Below are 18112 nucleotides of genomic sequence, written 5' to 3' on the forward strand. Positions count from 1 at the left end.
CTGCTTTCAGATACAAAGGAGTTCAGCTTGGAGATTGGTTGGCCTGATTAGCCAAATGCAGCCAGTGCCCAGTATCTTTGTACGAGGTGGGTATAGGAGGCATCTTCCCATCAGGGCCCCACCTCTTTAGTTAACAACAGGCAACAGGCTTCTCCTGTAGCATGGGCTCTAGAGTTAGGCTCTCTGATTCTGAACCAAAACTCTGCTAATTATTGCCTATATGACTTTAAACTCTTGGTTACTTAATTCTTTAGCTTCTCTGAGCCTTGGTTTTGCCATTAGCAAGATGAGGATAATGGTCCCTACAGAAGAATTACATGAAATTATTGTGTATAAAGGACATAATGATGTGCCTAAAGGCTGGGCACAGTGGCTCACGCCTGTAATTCCAGCATCTGCAGAGGCTGAAGCAGGAAGATCACTTGAGGTTAGGAGTCTGAGACCAGCCTGGGCAACATAGCAAGACCCTGTTTCCAAAAATAAATAATAATAATAATAATTAACTGGAATTAAAAAATTAGTCAGGCATGATTGCACTTGCCTGTAGTACCAACTACTTAAGTGGCTGAGACAGGAGGATCACTTGAGCCCAGGAGTTTGAGACCAGCCTGGGAAACATATCAAAACTGTGTCTCTAAAAAATTAAGAAAAATTCTTTGGGAGTGGGTGTGTGTACCTGTAGTCCCAGCTACTTGGGAGGCTTGTCTAGGATTGTTTTTTAAAGGGTGTTGTTCTGGTTCTTTGGCTCCTTATTTGGAAAAGTTGTAAGCTGGGCTGGTGTGATGGAGTGATGACAGACACTTAGTACTTCTACACAAGCAGTTTTTATTGTAGGCTTTTTAGCACAGAAATAGAAAGTGAAAGAATGTTTTGAGGGGTAACGGACCTATCTGTGAGTGGAGAAGACCCTGGGGTTTTACCACACTTCTACTTTTATGTCTATGCCTTATGATGTGTTAAATGGTGGGTGGAATATTTATTATTTTTCTGGTTAAAGGATGGAGAGTTTTTAGAGTTAAGGGCCTTCCCCAATTTTATCCTTATAGGGTAACTTCCAGGGTTGCCATGACATTTGTAAACTGTCACAGCACTGGTGGATGTGATTTTTCCTGGTTAATACATATTAATGGAGAAAAGGTCACCTTTGGACATGAGTTCCTAGTTTTTGCAAATGCTCCTGGCTGGGAAAAGTCCCTAACCTTCAGTTGTCTCCATGGGTTAGGTTCTAATGTTCGTTGGCCTTCTCATTTTTGCTCCCAACACTGTCTACCTATACCTGTCCCTAACAGGCTGAGGCAGGAGGATTGCTTGACCCCAGGAGTTTGAGGCTGCAGTGAGTTATGATCATGCCATTGTACACCAACCTGGGTGACAGAGCAAAAACCTGTATCTAAAAGTAAATTAGGCCGGGCGTGGTGGCTCATGCCTGTAATCCTAGCATTCTGGGAGGCCGAGGCGGGCAGATTGCTCAAGGTCAGGAGTTTGAAACCGGCCTGAGCAAGAGCGAGACCCCGTCTTTACTATAAACAGAAAGAAATTAATCGGCCAGCTAATATATATAGAAAAAGTTAGCCGGGCATGGTGGCGCATGCCTGTAGTCCCAGCTACTTGGGAGGCTGAAGCAGTAGGATCGCTTGAGCCCAGGAGTTTGAGGTTGCTGTGAGCTAGGCTGATGCCATGGCACTCACTCTAGCCTAGGGAACAAAGTGAGACTCTATCTCAAATAAATAAATAAGTAAAAGTGTCCCGGCCGTCGGGACCTTTTGTTACTCGTGGGGGTCAAGGGGGACCGTGCCTGAAAGAGATGGGCGAGAGAAAGGAACGAGACTAAGCAAATGGTTGTCAAGGTCTACTTTACTTAGATTCTTAGTAGGTTTTATAAGCATACAGAAACAAGGAAGTAGAAACAGAGTGGGGTAACGATGAGGCTTGGGTTTGGGCTAATCAGCCCCAATCAGCGTCTTATTGGTATCGATGCTGTTTGTGACTGATTACTCAACCCCAACCTGGCAGGTGGTCTGGAATAATTGCAGTTAGCACACCTTGGAGCATTTCGAGGTCAGCACGTCATGGAACGCATTCTTTTCGGAGCTATAGCTGGAGGGTGGGGTGCTGTTTTTGTTCTGGGAATTTTCCAGGGCGAGGCCCGTGCGTAGGACAAGTCATAGGGGTGTTGAGGGTCTTAGCTTCTAACATCTCTCCCTCTCTTTATTAATATGAGGGAGATTTATATAGGTTGGTGGAGATCCTGTCTTAGGCTACACGATGGGCTTCTGCGACCAGCACCCCAAATATAAGATTGGGTGATTAATGTGAAGGTGGGGCCTCTGTCTTAGGCTATGTAGGTGGCATCCAGCTCCGGCACTTCTGATTATGAAGTGTGCCCCCGGGCACGGACCTACAATATTCCCATCATGGAGTCACCTCACTGTCGGCGGGGTGTGCATTTGGTACTCGGCATCGCGCTAATCCCTTCATGGGCGTCTCCACAGCCTTTGGAACCAACTGCGTTCCATGTCTGAGGCAAGGTCTGAGAAATTTAGACCATCAGTGGGTGTATTGGGAGACTCTTCATGGAGGTCTTCTCTGGAGCCTCTTAGTTCTAGCCGTTGGTAAGACAGGGAGACCGATTTTTGTGTGGCTGCGTCCACCTGTGACTTGACAAAATCAGTGAGTTTCTTGAATGCCCAAGGCCCAAAGGTGAGGAGCAACAGAAAACCTACAAGCGGCCTTAAGACACTGGGAAGCAATGTGGATAGCCAGGGGGATGTAGAAAACTAATTTTGATACCATGCTTTACTCTGTTCTCTCTGTTTTTTCTTATCTTCTAGGCTCTGTCTAGCCCTTTCAATGCTATCTTCTACCAGACCTGTTCTGTCTGCGTAGAAGCAACATTCTTCTTTAAGTGCTGCGCACAAACCTCTCTCTTGGAGGAACACTAAGTCTAGGCCCTTTCTATTTTGTAACACTACCTCAGAAAGCGAAGCGAGGGATTCTTTGAGATATTTTAGGCCTTGCTGCAGCTCTCGGAGATCATTATCGATGGCAGCAGAGAGCTGCAGGTACTGCTGGTTGGAGGTGACTAGAGAGGCTATACCTGTTCCAGCCCCTGTGGCACCAAGGCCTAGAACAACTGCGAGTGTTATGGCCGTGATGGGCTCCCTTTTTTCCCAGAGGAATTGTGGTGCCGCACTCTCAAAATCTGAGCAATTCGTCAGCAGGATGTACAGTGAGTCTGGGGAAAAGCATGACTAACACACAATATTCTCTATGCTCAGGAAACGTTGCAGTGACTACATACGGGGTAAGGCCGGAAAACAAGCAAAATAAGAGGTGTTAGATGCCTGAATATACTGAAAGGTGGAGTTAACAGTAATTGACTGATTGCATATTTTTTCTAAGAGTGCGGGAGTAGGGGGGAGCATTCTTGGGCCAAGAAGGCAAAGGCCTAGGCCTGTGACTTGGCTGAGTGTCAGGCCATTATGGGTCTCCAGGCCCCATCTGAGTTTGCTGGTGTCGTTAGTAAATAATAGTTTACCAAATGTAGCGACACCCTCATAGAAGGGAGGCCAGGGGGAGTAGCATACCCAACACTCCTGATATTCTGAATTGTTGGCCTCTCAGATGGTCCTGACAGGCGTTGACTAAGGTGAGAATTAGTTCTGCAGAGGAGGGGGGCCCCTCGGGCAGGGTAGGTTGGTATAGGGAGGTGCTAAGCGGAGAAGGGGACACAGCTGGGGAGGAGGGTAGGCCTCTGGTGGGACCTCGAGGTCGTGGTGGGTGTAGGTTGTGGTTAGGACCTATTGCGACCGTAGGACCTCTGGGGAGGCTTTTAATTAATTTGATTTTAAATGTGAGACCAATGTCTTTCCCAGATATGTAAAGTGTAAGTCCCCATTCAAATCCCCTGGACTGATCCCAAGAAGCCTTTTTTCCAGCTTCGGTGAATGAAATTAACAGCGAGTTGCACCATTGGTTGTTACACTGAGGATCAGTGGGTGGTTGTGGGGCGTAAGGGGACGAAGGGGCTTGACGGGGAAACCGCTTTCTGACTGACGGTGATATAATCCCAGGAAGAGGAGGGATTCCAGTAGGCATCACCGGTGGTCTCACAGCCCCAGGAAGCACAAAAGAAGTCAGGGGCATAGCCACATCGGTAGTTGTTGGCGTGAGGTCGATGGGCCCCCGGGCAAACATAAAAGTCTTTATTTCTCATCGTAGAGCCTCCGGCTCCCGAGGAGCAAAGGCCTGGGGAGGAGTCAGCCGTTGGAGGAGCTGGCTGAGGGGTGAAAAGTGAGGGAAGGCCCCACGCAGGGTCTTTAGCCCCGAGAGCTAATATGCATAGGTCGACTTCTAATGGATTCCATAGTATAATGGCGGAGAGACGTGAGGAGGAATTAACAACGTCTCCTGCCTCATTAATTACCTGCCATGTATAGTTGTAGATCTGATGGATGTTGGTTGCGATGGTGCTCTTGATCACGACCAGAACCAGGCACAGGAGGGGCAGCACCTTTTTTCGGGGAGTCATTGTATTTCTGGAAGAGAACAGAATTAAGAATTCTTCTCAGGGGGTTCCCTGGGTGGATTATATAACTTAATTGTTCTCTCTGGTAGCCATTTGGCGTTTTTTGCCTGGGTATCATAGATACAGGCATGTCCCTTTCCTCATATGAGGACGGGGTCAGGCCCCAGCCATTTGCTGGTAAGCGGCTCTTTCCACAAGGCCTGTGCATAAGTATCTGTGGTGGATGGGTGCCAAAGGCAGTCGGCGGCTGTTTTACCGGCAGTGTCAAAGGTGAGAAAATTTAAAATGAACAGGGCATGATTAAGCAGGGTTTTGGAATTACCTGTTAAAGGGTATAAAATTCCTCCTCCCGATTGTAGTTTGGAGAGCATATTTTTTTTTGTTTGTTTTTGTTTTTTGTTTTTTTTTGAGACAGGGTCTCACTGTGTTGCCCAGGCTAGAGTGAGTGCCGTGGCGTCAGCCTAGCTCACAGCAACCTCAAACTCCTGGGCTCAAGCGATCCTCCTGCCTCAGCCTCCCAAGTAGCTGGGACTACAGGCATGCACCGCCATGCCCGGCTAATTTTTTGTATATATATTTTTAGTTGGTCAATTAATTTCTTTCTATTTTTAGTAGAGACGGGGTCTCGCTCAGGCTGGTTTCGAACTCCCAACCTTGAGCAATCCGCCCGCCTCGGCCTCCCAGAGTGCTAGGATTACAGGCGTGAGCCACCGAGCCCGGCCTGGAGAGCGTATTTTTTTTTTTTTTTTGAGACAGAGTCTCGCTTTGTTGCCCAGGCTAGAGTGAGTGCCGTGGCGTCAGCCTAGCTCACAGCAACCTCAAACTCCTGGGCTCGAGTGATCCTTCTGCCTCAGCCTCCCAGGTAGCTGGGACTACAGGCATGCGCCACCATGCCCGGCTAATTTTTTTTTTTTTATATATATCAGTTGGCCAATTAATTTCTTTCTATTTATAGTAGAGACGGGGTCTCGCTCAGGCTGGTTTTGAACTCCTGACCTTGAGCAATCCGCCCGCCTCGGCCTCCCAAGAGCTAGGATTACAGGCGTGAGCCACAGCGCCCGGCCTTGGAGAGCGTATTTTTTAATGTCTGATGAGCTCTCTCTACAATACCTTGGCCCTGAGGGTTGTATGGAATGCCTGTAATATGCTTAATGCCTAGCTGAGCACAAAAACTTTTGAAATTGGAGCTGACATATCCTGGGCCATTGTCAGTCTTAATAACTTTAGGCTGAGGGAGGGAGGTGAGACAGGCTATAATATGACTAATAACGTGGCGAGTGGCTTCGCCTGTTTGTAGGGAAGCAAAGATAAATCCACTGCAAGTGTCTATAGAGACATGTACATATTTAAGCTTTCCAAAAGGGGGGTAATGAGTGACATCCATTTGCCAGAGCTCTCCAGGGATTAGGTCGCGAGGGTTGACTCCTAGGTGTGGTTCAGGGAGAAGGGTAAAACAGGCCCTGCATTGGTGGACGATCTCTCTGGCTTGTTCTCTAGTAATGGAGAATTTAAGTCTGAGGGTATGGGCATTGAGATGGTGTAAATTATGAGCTTGGCGTGCAGCGCAAACAGGATTAACAGTGATAGTGTGGACTGCGCCTGCAACTCAGGTTGCCTGATCAACAAGATTATTTCCAGCGACTAGAGGCCCGGGAAGGCCAGTGTGGGCGCGAATATGGCCTATGAAAAAGGGCGCAGAGCGGGAGTGAATGAGTCCTTGTAGTTGCTGGAACATTTGAGTGGTATTGTTGGAGGGCCGAATATGAGGCACAGTTTCTAAGGTGGCGACAGCATGAGCAACATAAGAACTATCGGTATACAAGTTAAATGGTGACTGATCTATGTGTTTGAAGACTGTGACTAAGGCCGCTAACTCAACAAGTTGAGCAGAGGAGAATCCGGTGGGAAAACTGCGGACCTGGCCATTAATGCTATAGGCTGTGGTGCCTCAGGAGGATCCGTTGGTAAAGACTAAGACGGCTCCTGGAATGGGGGAGACTCTTGTTTTTTTGGGAAATATTACAGGTGTCCGATAGAGGAACTGAATTAGTTTATCAGGGGGGTAATGATTATCTAGTTTGCCCTGGAAAGACGTACAGTTAACCGCCCAGTCATTGTCATTTTGTATCAGCCACCGAATTTGAGAAGCATTGTAAGGGAGTATTATGATATCCGGATCCTTTCCAAAGAGCTTAAGGGAGTTTTCTCGCCCTAAGCGAATAATTTTAGCTACTAAGTAAGGGTAGGTGGGAAGGACTTTAGGGGGGGAAGCCGATAGGTGAACCCAAAAAAGGGGCTTGCCCTGCCAGAAGAGTCTCGTGGGCGAAAAGGGGGTGGGGAGGACAATGAAGTACAAGGGGGAATCGGGGGAGAAGTAGCCAATGGCCTGGGCATTTATGGCCTGCTCGACCAAATTAAGCACTCGCTGTCCTTCTTTAGTTAGGGAGCGTGGAGAGGTTGGATCGGCATCTCCCTGCAGGATGTCAAATAGGGGTTTTAACTGTCCTGTGGTGAGTCTCAAATATGGGCGAAGCCAATTAACGTCGCCTAGAAGGCGCTGAAAATCATTAAGGCATTGAAGAGAGTCCTTTCTGATCTGTACCTTTTGAGAGAGGACCTTATTGGGGAACAATTCAAAGCCTAGGAACAGGTGAGGGGGGCAGACCTGAATCTTTTCAGGGGACAAGTGGAGGCCTCGAGCTTGTAAGGCCGAGACAACCTGCATGGTAACTTGATGTAAGGTTGCCTCGTCGGCCCCGGCGAGAAGAATGTCATCCATATAATGAATTATATATAGCTGAGGATGTTGAATTCTAAAAGAATCAATTGTCTGAGCTACATATTTTTGGCAAAGGGTAGGGCTGTTGGCCATGCCTTGAGGCAATACTCGCCATTGGAAACGCGGAGAGGGTCCTATACAGTTTACTACTGGGAGACTGAACGCGAAGCGTTTGCAGTCATCTGGGTGCAACGGTATGGAGAAAAAGCAATCTTTTAGGTCAATGACTATTTTATAGTAGCCTTTGGGGATAGCTACGGGCGAAGGCAAACCAGGCTGGAGTGCCCCCTTGGGAACCATTGTTTGGTTAACAGCCCGTAAAACTTGTAGCAGCCGCCATTTGCCAGTCCTTTTTTGGATGACGAAAATGGGGGTTTTCCATGGTGAAGTAGAGGGCTCTATGTGTCCGGCAGCTAATTGTTCCTGCACCAACGCTGTAGCTGCGGCTAGCTTGTTAGACGGGAGGGGCCACTGATCGATCCAGACAGGGGAGTCACTTTTCCAAGTGATTTTATCTGCCTGAAGTGCAGGGGGATCAATGGCCCTTATGAAAAATGGTCTTTGAACCCTAGTCCTGATCTGTCTGACTTAGGGAGGGTGGTCAAGGGTGCTTTTAGTCCCTGACCCTCTTTGTCTAAACCCTGTCCTGGTAGGAATCCCTGTTTAAGCATTTGGCTGGTTACAACCTCACTGGGGCTGCACATAATGACATTCATTTGTGCAAGGATATCACGCCCCCATAAGTTAACAGGTAGGCTCGGGACTACGAAAGGTTGAGTGGTGCCTCTGTTTCCCTCAGAGTCTTCCCATGTCAAAATTTTTGAGCTTTGGAGAGTATCTTTAGACTGTCCTATACCTTATAAGTGCGTAAGGGAGGGCTGCAGAGGCCATGAATCGGGCCAGGCGTCTTGGGCAATAACCGTGGAATCGGCGCCTGAATCAAGAAGGCCTTCAAAAAGTTTACCATCTAGGCCGGGCGCGGTGGCTCATGCCTGTAATTCTAGCACTCTGGTAGGCCGAGGCGGGCGGATTGCTCGAGGTCAAGAGTTCGAAACCAGCCTGAGCAAAAGCGAGACCCCGTCTCTAGTATAAATAGAAAGAAATTAATTGGCCAACTAATATATATATATATAAAAATTAGCCGGGCATGGTGGCGCATGCCTGTAGTCCCAGCCACTCGGGAGGCTGAGGCAGAAGGATTACTTGAGCCCAGGAGTTTGAGGTTGCTGTGAGCTAGGCTGACGCCACGGCACTCACTCTAGCCTGGGCAACAAGCGAGACTCTGTCTCAAAAAAAAAAAAAAAAAAAGTTTACCATCTAATTTTAGCCGCAGGGTGGGTCGTTCTTTGGTGATAGCTTGGACCCAATAGAGATTAGAAGAGCCAGGGCAAGAAGCACCTCGGTTGGAGGCGATGGCTGGGAAGGATGTATTAAGGGGCAAGGGTAATGCCTGAGCTAAGTGCTGTCCCTTAGAGACATACACAGGGCCGGTAAGCGCACTGCCTAAGATGTTAATTTCTCCGGTGAAGTCACTATCTACTATGGAGGGGTGGACTATGAGCCCCGCAAGAGTAGAGGAGGCTTGGCCCAGAATAAAAAAGAACATATTAGCCGGGGGGGGGGGGCGGGGATCCAAAGGAGCCAGTGGGCAGAATCTGAACACCATCCTCAGGTCTTAATATTGTGTCGGAGGAGGCACACAAGTCCACTCCTGTGCTCCCTGTGGTTGCTCGGAGAAGTCTAAAGTTTGGGGGCTCTCTTGTCAGCTGTTCCCCGAGGCCGACTGGAATTGAATAGGATGGGGGGCCCGGGGCTGGCCCCTCAGGCTGTTTCCCGAAAGGGGGGGACAAGGGGTTTCCAAAGACATCAGTCTTGGAGCGGCATTGATTGGCCCAATGCTTTCCCCTCTTACAGCGAGGACAGAGGGAGGAGGGCTGGGCTGGCCTGCCTGGCAGTTCACTGAGGTTAGGGGTAACAGAGGAGGTGGCTAAGGGGCATTGCCTTGCAAAGTGCCCTGGTTGACCGCATTTAAAGCAGTCCCTCTGTGCCGCGGTCCCTTGGATGGCGGCCCCAACTGCAAGCTGCACGGCCTGTGATACCTTATGGGTAAAGGGGTCAACATCATTGCACATTCTAATCATGTCATTAAGGTCTTTATTTTTGAGTTTGCCTCTAAGAATGGCCCTACAGGTGCTGTTGGCATTTTATAAGCTAATTGTTTAATAAGCCTATTATCTTCATTTTCGTGTCCGAGGGTCCGTTCAGCAGACTCTAAAAGCCTGCCCACAAATTCACTAAAACCCTCTTGAGCTCCCTGGGTGATTTTTGTCAGGGGAGTAAGAACAGATCCCTTAGAGGGAAGTGTACGCCAAGCGCCGAAGGCGGCTGCGGCGGTCTGAGACAAGAGTCCGATTGGGAGTCTCCTTTGGCGCTGTTCAGTGGCAAATTTCCCTTGTCCGCTAAGCTTTTCAAGGGTCCAAGATGCAGAATTGGGGTTTTTAAAATTATTAGCAGCTGTGGTCTGACAGCGGTTGAGAAAGTCGGCCTTCCAAGAGAGGAACTTCCCGAGAGAAAGGACCGCCTGTACTAGTTTTATCCATTCTCTGGGGAGCAGGTAGCCGCCCCCCGAGGCTGCCTCCAGGAGGGAATAGGTATAGGGTGCATTGGGCTTATAAGCCCTAACAGCAGAATTCAGTTCTTTTAAGGTTTTAAACTTTAGTCTGCGAAATTCAGTGGGCTCTGAGTCTGTCTCTTCTGGGAGGTCATCACTTTCGCTTTCTCTTTCCCTCCCTTCCGTATCCTCATTATCTGAATCTTGGGGCGGGGACTGGCTCGAAGAAGGGGCGGCAAGGTCTTCTCGCCTATTAGACCTGGTAACTACCGGGAATGCTAGGGCTTTATGGGAGGACTTTAAGGATTTCTTATTTAAGGTGGCATATGATTGGGCAGTCTCATGACGTGGGTGGCTAATGAAAACCGAATCTTTAAGCGTATCTTGGAGGGAGGACAAGTCTTTGGAAAGCTGGGCAAATTCTTTTTGAAGTTGTAAGACATCCTTTAATTGCGTGACTCTTTGACTTAAGTCTTTTTTGGCACACAAAAGCAAGGGCATTGTAAGGGGAGGCATTAACGAAGGTGTGCAAATCTGGGGCTCATAAGGAGGAGGTCTATGGGGGGCCGAGGTAGGAGGCGGCCATTCGGGATCGTGATATTGGGCCGCTTCCTCTTCGAGGGTTGCCTCTTCTGCGGAGTCGAGGGACTCTCGGAGGGGTTGTTTTTTGAATACCGGGTAATTGAATGCATGAGGGGCTGTACTCTCGGGTAAGGGAGGGTAGAGGGTCTTGGTGTCTGGCCTACTAATCGGGGGCTCGTCCCTAGATGTCTGGAGCTCAGCTGAGGGGTCCTGAGGGGGCATATTAATACAAACCGAGGGGCAAGGGGAAGGGCATGTTGGTCCCTCAGGATTATTAGGGGAAGCTGGCCCGTTGGCCGCCTCTAAAGATGTTTTTGAAGCGGACCGCGACACGGGTCGGAGGCAGAATTCTGCTACTGAGAGCAGCTGCTTTTTATTGGGGTCTGAATCTGCTCCCTCAACAATATCTCTGATTAGTCCCCAGTACGAGAAAACGGATACAGGGACGGCATCTGGGCCCTGATTCAGAAGTAAATTGTTTAAATCTCTGCCTACCTTTTGTCACTTGCGTGGGTGAATCTCAGGTCCACCAACAATGAACCAGGGACAAGCACGGTCAATGAACACAAAAAACTTTACTAGGTCCTTTTTCTTAACTCTAATTCCTCTCTCTCTGAGTGAGGCCTTGAGATCCTTAATGAAAACGGCCTCTTTAGACAAAGAATGGCCCATCTCGATGGAGTGACAATGTAAAAAATTTACTCACCAGACCGTCGATTCTGTGAGCGGCAGACGAGGGTCTCTGTAGGGTTTTCTTCGGCCGAAGAGCGCACCGCGGCGTCACTCGACAAAGGTCCGTACCTTGAGCCCCATGTTGGGCGCCACTTGTCCCGGCCCGAGGGACTTTTTGTTACTCGTGGAGGTCAAGGGGGACCGTGCCTGAAAGAGATGGGCGAGAGAAAGGAACGAGACCAAGCAAATGGTTGTCAAGGTCTACTTTACTTAGATTCTTAGTAGGTTTTATAAGCATACAGAAACAAGGAAGTAGAAACAGAAAAATATAGTGGGGTAACATGAGGCTTGGGTTTGGGCTAATCAGCCCCAATCAGCGTCTTATTGGTATCGAAGCTGTTTGTGACTGATTACTCAACCCCAACCTGGCAGGTGGTCGGGAATAATCGCAGTTAGCACATCCTGGAGCATTTTGCGGTCAGCACGTCATGGAACAGCTATAGCTGGAGGGTGGGGTGCTGTTCTTGTTCTGGGAATTTTCCAGGGCGAGGCCCGTGTGTAGGACAAGTCATAGGGGTGTTGAGGGTCTTAGCTTCTAACATAAAAGTAAATTAATTAGCGGCTGGGTGTGGTGGCTCATGCCTATAATCCTAGCAGTCTGGAGGCTGAGGCGGGAGGATTGCTTGAACTCAGGAGTTCAAGACCAGCCTGAGCAAGAGTGAGACACCCATCTCTACTAAAAATAAAAAAAATTAGTCGGGCATGGTGGCCCAACATGCCTGTAGTTCCAGCTACTTGGGAGGCTGCAGCAGGAGGATCGCTTGAGCCCAGGAGTTTGAGGTTGCTGTGAGCTAGGATGATGGCTGGGCACTCTAGCCTGGGCAACAGAGTGAGACTCTGTCTCAAAATAAATAAATAAATAAAATAAAATTAAAAGTATATCAATTAATTAATTAATTTAAAAAATAAAAGAAGAAAAACCAAAGTACCCAAGCATTTACTTTGTGTTGGGAAAGTGCTCCTTTGCTGGGGAACAACAGAAAGGAAGTAGGTCATCACAAAGAAGGAGCAGCAGCAATATGACTCAGAGATGCCACAACTGTACCTAGGCTTGCCCTCCATCTCTGTTGGCATCTCGCACCAAGTCTGCAACATTGCTAAACCAGTTGGTGGCCTTCAGGCTCTGATAATTTTTCTCTCCTCTGACCTTGACTACCTCTCTCTGTCAAACTCTGCACTCAACACACGCCTTTGGTGCTTTGTAAAGGAAGACAACAGGTAGAACTCTAACAGACCATGGCAAAGCCTGGATGGACACAGGAACTAGAGAAACACAGCCAAGGGATGTATGGTCACTAAAAAAAATAGATAATGAAATTCTGGTTGACAAAAAGAGGAGAGTCAAGGACAGAGCCAATATTTGAAGGGCAAACAATGGAATTGAGGTCTACAAAGAGACAGTGAAAAGATGATCAGAGAAGTGGGAGGTAAATCTGGAGAGAGTCGGGTCCTCAAGACAAAGGAAGAAAGGATTTCCATCAGGGAAAGAGAGGTCAAAAGTGTCGACTAAGATAAGGTATGCCTACTATTAATAATTAAGAAAGCTCATCAATCTTTTCCTGCTGCACACTGGGAGCCCTGATAGCCAGGCCTTTCCTCTGTAAGCAGGAGATGAGAAGAGTCATTTTTGCTAAATGTCACCAATTTAAAAGGAAAAATGAAAATACTTATCTTGGAGGTTCCCCAAGGAAATAATTTGGCCAGATCTTCCACTGTGGTATTCAGAATGGATTAGAGCCACGTGAGAGCTCAGAGATTTTGTTTGCCTGTTTGTTTTAAAATCAACTATATCAATGTATAATTTATACAAATAAATACATTCAAGTGTACAATTCAGTGATTTTTGACATGTATACTCCCATGTACCACCCAATCAAAGTATAGAATATTTCCATCACCCCAAAAAGTTTTCTCATATTCCTTTATAATCAGCACTTCTCCCTCACAAGTAACAACTGATGTGCTTTTTGTCACTACAGATTTATCTATTCTAGAATTTCATATAAATAAACCAGACAGCATGAAATTGTTTGTGTCTGGATTCTTTCACTTAGCACGATGTTTTTCTCCCAAACATTTCATATAAAAATATTAAATCATAAAGCAAAATTGAAAGAATTTTACAGTAAACACCCATATATGTACCACTAGATTCTACCAGTAAATACTACTACATTTGCTTTAACACATCCATTTATCCATCTACCAATCCATCTTACTTTTTTTTTTTTTTTTTTGAGACAGAGTCTCGCTTTGTTGTCCAGGCTAGAGTGAGTGCCGTGGCGTCAGCCTAGCTCACAGCAACCTCAAACTCCTGGACTCAAGCAATCCTCCTGCCTCAGCCTCCCGAGTAGCTGGGACTACAGGCATGGGCCACCATGCCCGGCTAATTTTATATATATATATTAGTTGGCCAATTAATTTCTTTCTATTTTTTTTATAGTAGAGACAGGGTCTCGCTCAGGCTGGTTTTGAACTCCTGACCTTGAGCAATCCGCCCACCTCGGCCTCCCAGAGTGCTAGGATTACAAGAGTGAGCCACCATGCCCGGCCCCATCTTACTTTTTTGTGTATTTTAAAGATTCCTCTTAAACACTTCTGCATGCATATCAGGCATAGTTATCTATGCTGTTATTTGAATCAGTTGTTTGCTCCCTTTTGCTGCTGAGTAGTATTCTATTATATAGATAAACCACAAATAGTTTCTCCATTTGCCTGTTGATGGATATTTAGGTTATTTCCAGATTTTGGTTATTATGAATACAGCAGCCATGAACATTTGTATACAAGTCTTTCTATGAATATGTCCTTTTATTTATCTTAAGTAAGTACTTAGGAGTGCTTTTGTGGGGTTATATGGAAAGTATAACTTTATTACAAACATTCAAACTGTTTTCTAAGTTGTACCATTTTACACTTCTGTCAACATTCTCACTGACACTTTGTTTTATCAGTCCTTTTGATTTTAGTCATTCTGGTAGCTTTTAAATTTTCATTTCTCTGATATCTGATGATATTGACCATTTTTTCATGTATTTACTGGTCACTTGTGTATCTTCTTTTGTAAAGTATCTATTCAAATCTTTTGCCCATTTAAAAAATGAGTCATTTATTATTCGGTTGTAAAAATTCCTTATATATTCTAGTTTTATGCGCACTGTGAGATATATATTGGAAATATCTTCCCTTAGTTTATGGCTTGCCTTTTCATTTTGTTAACAGTGCTCTTTTGATGAGAAGATTTAAAAAATTTTTTTTCAAGGGACAGGATCTCGCTCTGTTGCCCAGGATATAGTACAGCAATTATTGTTCCTGCAACCTCAAAATCCTGGGCTCAAGTGATCCTCCCACAACAGCCTCGCAAGTAGCTAGGACTACAGGTGTGTGCCACCATGCCTGGCCCAGATTTTAAAATTTTGATGAAGAGCAATTATAAATGTTTTCTTTTATGATTAATGCATTTTTGTGTCCTGTCTGCAAAATCTTTGCCTACCCCAAGGTTGCAAAGATTTTTCTTTTAAGAATTTTATAGTATTCGGTAATGAAAATCAATTGAGTATTCTAATATACAACATAGTCTCATGAACATGATGTTGAGCATAGAAAGGAAGATACAAAAGAATACAGTTTTCATTCATATAAAGTTCGCTCTTTTAAAAATTTTTTGTTTGCTTATCTCTGTTTATGCTATTATTATTTTTGTCTTTTTTTTTGTTTTTTGGTTTAGTTATTTTTTTATTCATATAAAGTTCAAAAAAAGCCCAAACTGGCCAAGCACCATGGCTCATGCCTGTAATCCTAGAACCCTGAGAGGCCACGGCGGGAGAATTGCTTGAGCTCAAGAGTGTGAGACCAGCCATCTCTACTAAAAATAGAAAAAAATTAGCCTGGGTGATGGTGCAGGCCTGTAGTCCCAGATACTCCAGAAGAGGAGGCAGGAGGATCACTTGAGCCCAGCAGTTTGAGATTGTAGTGAGCTATGATGATGCCACTACACTCTAGCTGGGGTGACAGAGCGAGACTCTATCTCAAAAAAAAAAAAAAAACAACCTCAAAGACAAAAAAACTAGTCAAAACTAATCTATACTGTTTATAGATGCATATGGAAATGGTAAAATTTATAAAGAAAATCAAAGAAGTAATTATCTCAAAAGTTAGGCAGTAGTTAACTTTAGAGGTAAGAACTGGGTTATGATCAGGGAGGGGCACACAGGAACACTTTGAGATGTTTATATTTTGTGTCTTGGATGGTGGTTATATTGATGTTTGGTTTATACTTCTTCACTAAAGTGCGTATTTGTTTTGTGGGCTTTACTGAATGTCTTTTACATTTTACAATTTTAAACAGTCAACATTTTTTCAATGAAGATGTAACTTCAATATAATTCTTACTCTGAAATTAAAAAAAAAACACACAACTCAATAGAAGGGTTGGAAAATAGAGGAAATGTCCCAAAAGGTATAGCAAAAAGTAAAAGCAAAGAAAAGCAGGGGGAAAAACACATAACAAGTTCAGAAGGCACAATATCCAAAATAAGAAGAAAGAAAAAAATCTCAGAGAAAATGGAAGAGAGAAATCACCAACCAAATAAAGTAAGTATCCTAGAATTGAAGGATATGAGTTTCCAGATAGACAGCCCTGAGTGCCCAGCATAGTGGATGCCAATTTCAGATGAAAGGAAGGTACTGTGAAATTTCAGAATACCGGGGGCAAAGAAAAGATGCTACATACTTTCAGAGGGAAGAGTGGGGAAAAAAGCTCACACTTAAAAAAATAGGAATCAAAATTATTTTGGACAACTCAATAGCAAGACTGATAGATTATAGACAGTGGGGGAAATGCTTTCCACATTCTGGAGAAAACTAATTTCCAACCTAGAACGTCTATGCTCAGAGTGAGGGTAATAAAGGCATGTGCAGACTGCCAAGTTCTCACCCAACCTCAGGGAGCTACTGTGGGATGTTGCTGAACCATACTGAGGGAATAAACCAAGAAAGAGAAAGACATGGGGTATGTAATACATTTGACTCACACAAAAAGGAAATAAAGGGAATTGTCAGGCTAATAATGGTTAAGGGAGATTCCAGGATGACAGCTGAGTATCGGAGTAAACCAGTCCAAATTGGAGTACAGCCAATGGCTCTGGAAGTGACTTCTCCAGGAATCCAAAATTAATAATACACCTACATATCAATAAATTGAGATAAGATGTGGAAAACCGACAAAGAGCTTCGGATTGAACTACGTAGAAAACCAACAAAACAAAAGCCCTGCACGGTGGCCTAAGACTTTAGTCCCAGCTACTAGAGAGGCTGGCTGAGGATGGAGAATCTGAGCCCAGGATGTAGCAAGACACCCTCTCCAAACAAACAAACAAAAAAAGAAAGCCAACAAAACAAGTCAATTATTAACTCCAGAGGAAATGAAAAGTTGTGTAGGAAAGTAAAAGTAATCATAGTTCCTACATAACTGGGCCGTGGCTATTGTTTCTGGGATTATAGTGGTATAAATACAGAAGATTTAATTTAATAAAAACCAGAATACAACTATTTTAAGAAGATGGAGAGGCCTGGCGAGGTGGCTCACGGCCTGTAATCCTAGCACTCTGGGAGGCTGAGGCGGGCGGATTGCTCGAAGTCGGGAGTTCAAAACCAGCCTGAGCAAGAGCGAGAACCCGTCTCTACTATAAATAGAAATTAATTGGCCAACTAATATATATAGAAAAAATTAGCCGAGCATGGTGGCGCATGCCTGTAGTCCCAGCTACTTGGGAGGCCAAGGCAAGAGGATTGCTTGAACCCAGAGTTTGAGGTTGCTGTGATGAACTAGGCTGAAGCCACGGCACTCACTCTAGCCTGAGCAACAAAGCAAGACTTTGTCTCAAAAAAAAAAAGAGGATGGAGAGATTAAAAAAAAATAAAAGGTGGGGGGTGAACACAGGGTGGGAGTAAGGAAGAAAGAAAATTTATGTCTCCTCCTGGTTCTCAGCACTCCAGCCCAAGGCAGAGCCTCCGTTGCACCAGTGAGGCCTGGAAGAAGGAAGGGATTCCCACATGTCTCACCCACACCAGCCTGAGCCCACGGCCGCGAGAAGCAAGATAGGAAATGCTGACTTCCGGTTCCTCTGACCGACGACGGGAGCTGTGAAAAGAGGAACTCAGGGTTCTTGGTTGCAGCCGGTCAGAGAAGAGACTCTGTCTTCCTGAGCTGAGAGGAAGAAGGATGAGAGAAATTCGGTTCAAATACCGTAGACTAACTTTCTCATGGAAGAGTTTTCGTAGATTGCTTTTGAATAGATGGTTTCGTCTTTTGCAGTTTGTCCTTAGGACCATTTCCAGAGGCTTTGAATAAATGGTGTCCTCTTTTGCAGTTAGCCCTTAGGGCCTTTTACTAGGCCGTTTGTAGTTTCACATAACTTTCACTGCACTCTGGGTGGTGGGTCCCCGCCCCGCCTCCTGCCCCCTCCCCACTCCCAAGCTTTTCTTGCTGTCTTGCCGGTAGTTAATCTCTTGGTATTATTCTTGCAACTTTCTTGTAAGTTTCAAATTATTTCAAGAAATTTAAAATAATTTTTTTTTAATCACAAGAAAGTAATTAGGAAAAAATAGATTAAAACAGGAAGCACGTTCACTTTTGCTATGTATTTGCGACACACCGGTAATAAGCACTAGCAGTTGTTCACAGTAACACCTGGAACTTCTTTAAACGTCCGCGCTGGGTTCACGGCACACGCAGTCACAGAAACCCTGAGCAGGAAGCAGCGGGTTAGCAGTCTTCCCGGAGAGCATTTCAACTCAGAGGAGTCGTCCGGGGGCTGGAGAGTGGGGTCTCCGAGCCTAACACAGTGAGTGTCCGGTGTTAGACTTTTGTGGCATAGTT

At 45.6% G+C, this 18112-nt stretch overlaps 1 protein-coding gene and 1 long non-coding RNA gene across 6 annotated transcripts in view; one reads left to right on the forward strand and one right to left on the reverse strand.

Moving 5' to 3' along the window:
• Positions 1-1836: 1836 nt before the first annotated feature.
• Positions 1837-17860, reverse strand: LOC105856966 (uncharacterized). 4 transcript variants are annotated; one of them, XR_012920603.1, is made up of 3 exons: positions 17296-17860; positions 11207-11379; positions 1837-4538 (listed from the first exon to the last, which is right to left on the reverse strand). It is a non-coding gene; the product is annotated as an uncharacterized LOC105856966 (long non-coding RNA). The 4 variants fall into 4 exon arrangements; XR_012920601.1 differs by having other exon boundaries at positions 17287-17860; XR_012920602.1 differs by having other exon boundaries at positions 1837-2657; positions 4427-4538; positions 11207-17860.
• An 88-nt stretch (positions 17861-17948) lies between these two features.
• The window catches only part of CFLAR (CASP8 and FADD like apoptosis regulator), a 48490-nt gene continuing 48326 nt past the window's right edge, over positions 17949-18112 (forward strand). The window contains exon 1 of one of the 2 annotated variants that reach the window (XM_012739029.3): positions 17949-18077. The gene's annotated coding sequence lies outside the window, so the exon portion shown is untranslated. The remainder of the gene's footprint in view (positions 18078-18112) is intronic. The other variant, XM_012739034.3, reaches the window with a different exon arrangement.

This window comes from Microcebus murinus, chromosome 8 (assembly GCF_040939455.1).
Source record: "Microcebus murinus isolate Inina chromosome 8, M.murinus_Inina_mat1.0, whole genome shotgun sequence".
Classification (NCBI taxonomy): Eukaryota; Metazoa; Chordata; class Mammalia; order Primates; family Cheirogaleidae; genus Microcebus; species Microcebus murinus.